The sequence below is a fragment of the Silene latifolia genome, chromosome 9, assembly GCF_048544455.1.
Source record: "Silene latifolia isolate original U9 population chromosome 9, ASM4854445v1, whole genome shotgun sequence".
NCBI classification, from domain to species: domain Eukaryota; kingdom Viridiplantae; phylum Streptophyta; class Magnoliopsida; order Caryophyllales; family Caryophyllaceae; genus Silene; species Silene latifolia.
Window position 1 is genome coordinate 59,749,653 of NC_133534.1, and position 2,585 is coordinate 59,752,237.

A 2,585-nucleotide genomic window follows, 5' to 3' on the forward strand; every position below is an offset into this window, starting at 1 on the left:
GGAACGGCATCACTCTCCTTAGCATTAGGAGAAACTTCTTCAACAATTACCTCATCACTTTCTTTGGGCATAGGAGACTCAACATTCTTGGCATCAAGCTTGCTCTTCCTCTTTCGCATCAACAACCGGTGAGGAAATGGCACACGATCTTTAACAATAGGCTCTTCACTAGCCTTCCTTTTGTCATTTCCCCCAAGCTTAGCCTTTTTAACAACCACCTCTTCATCCAAAGTCATGGATGGCCCATCATAGCTTGAACCACTTCTCAATGAAATAGAATTAACGGTTTCATGTGGTTGCTCACCTTGGGGAGGTAGTTGACCATTCTTCCTTTGAGAGCTAGAAGCGGCTAGTTGAGCCACTTGTTGTTCCAATATCTTGACCGCGGCACTATGAGCTTGATCATTCTTTTGAATTTGAGTCAACAATTCCCTTTGCATTTGGATTATCATGCCCTCAAGCTTACCAACTCCTTGATTGTTTTGTTGGCCATTTTGTGGTGGATTTTGTTGGTAATTGTTTTGTGGGGGCTTTTGTTGATTTTGATAACCCGGTGGAGGGACATACTTTTGTTGTTGAGGAACATAGGCATTTTGTTGTGGTGGGGGTTGAGGGTTAAGAACATTGTTGCTATTATAAGACAAGTTCGGATGGAATTTTGTATTCGGGTTATAAGTGTTGGAAAATGTACCCGGTGGATATAAACTTTGTCTTAAAGCTTGAAAAGCATTTACCTCTTCGATGGGGGCTCGACAATGAGCGGCATAATGACCCGCACCTCCGCAACCATCACAAACAATGATTTGGCTTGTTGAAGATACAACATTGAGTTGTTGAATGGAGTCTCTAGCATCCCTTTCCGCTATTTGTTGTTGGAGCAAAGCAATTTGAGCTAGCAAAACAGAATTGTTAGAGGATTCTTCTTTACCTTTGGATGGCACAACTCGGGAATTGACATATTGGGCATCATGGATCGCCATAGATTCGATCGTGGCATGAGCAAGATTGGTGTCAATTTGATCAAACCGCCCATTGTTGGCGGAATCAAGAATCCTTCGGGACTCGGCACAACATCCATTGTAGAATGTTATTGCTAGAAACCATTCATCTTGCCCATGATGTGGGCATTATCTTTGAAGCTCTTTGTACCTCTCCCAAGCCTCATATAAGCTCTCAAGAGCTTGTTGACGAAATCCGGTGATTTGGCTCCTCAAAGTTTGAGTTTTCTCCGGTGGAAAAAACTTTTGATAAAAAGCAAGAGCCAATGTCTCCCAATTGGTGATTCCCATGGCGGTGCGGTCAAGACTATTGATCCAAAGCTTGGCTTTGTCCTTCAATGAGAAAGGGAAAAGTATTTCCCTTATTTGGGCTTGGGTGACGCCCGTTTGTCGAATCATGGAGCAATAGTCACAAAAATTTTGAACATGCAAATTGGGATCCTCCAAAGGACCTCCCCCAAATTGCTTCCTCTCCACAAGGCTAATGAAAGCCGGTTTGATCTCGAAGTCTGGCGCGGTGATTTGAGTAGTTGTGATTCCGGCCGGAAGCATGGCCGCGGTGGGCTTTGAGTGATCGGAAAGTTTCACCATCTTTTTGGTAGTAGATGATGGTGGTGGTGGATTTGATGAACAAGAAACCTCCTCCTCTTCAAGAACCTCTAGATCGTCTAAGTAAGACTTTCTAGCACTTTCAACTTGTATGGGTGAAGTGGCTTCTTTAATTTCCTTCCAAAAACGTCGTCTTCTCCTAAAGGTTTTCTCGGGCTCGGAATCCGGTGAAAGCAATTCTCCACTACGAGAGGACCTGGGCATAAGACAACAATTTCTAGGAAAATGATAAGTAACGGTCTCAAGGAACAAGTGTTCCCCAAGACAAAGGAAATCAAGATAAAAATCGACAATTCAAAAAGCAATAAAACCGTCTCCCCGGCAACGGCGCCAAAATTTGATAGGTTTATCGCGTACCTATGCAAAGATAAATACCCTAGACAACAAGTTAATGTAGCAATAGGGGTCGAACACAAGGAAACGGGAATTACTTCGTGAATTGCTATGGGTAGATTCTTATCAAGGTCGATTTCGATTTTGGTTTGATTGGTTTGTTTGATGATTAATAACAATAATGAAGTAAATTATATAATAAAAGAGAGTCTAAGGGGTTCGGGTCACGCATGCAAAGGTAAACATATAATCATGATAAACTTGGTACTAATAACATTGTCAATTGCTTAGGCTTAAAGATACCCATCTTACGATATTAGCATCAACCATAGACCGGGTCCTAGAGAAACTCTCGTTCATGACTAGGTCGTCCCACTATACATGCTTAGTCTAATTCAATTCCGTGTCTCTCGACTTTTAGAACGAATAAACAAACTTAATCAATTGAATAGGGCCCTAAACAAAGATTAAACATTGTGGCACAAGCATGTGATAGAAACAATATGAACAATATTATAATTAATCTATTTTATCATGTTACATATTTGATTATTGCATGGCTCCCCTAGCCCTTAGACTAGGAAAATTTAGCTACTCATACTAAAATGTAAATTGCAAACTATATTGTAAGAAATATTAAGCATG

The 2,585-nt window shown here is 41.1% G+C and overlaps 1 non-coding gene across 1 annotated transcript; it reads left to right on the forward strand.

Annotated features, from left to right (window-relative positions):
• Positions 1-1,106: 1,106 nt before the first annotated feature.
• LOC141603433 (small nucleolar RNA R71) lies at positions 1,107-1,218 on the forward strand. The gene has a single exon (XR_012525311.1). It is a non-coding gene; the product is annotated as a small nucleolar RNA R71 (small nucleolar RNA).
• The last annotated feature ends 1,367 nt before the right edge of the window (positions 1,219-2,585 follow it).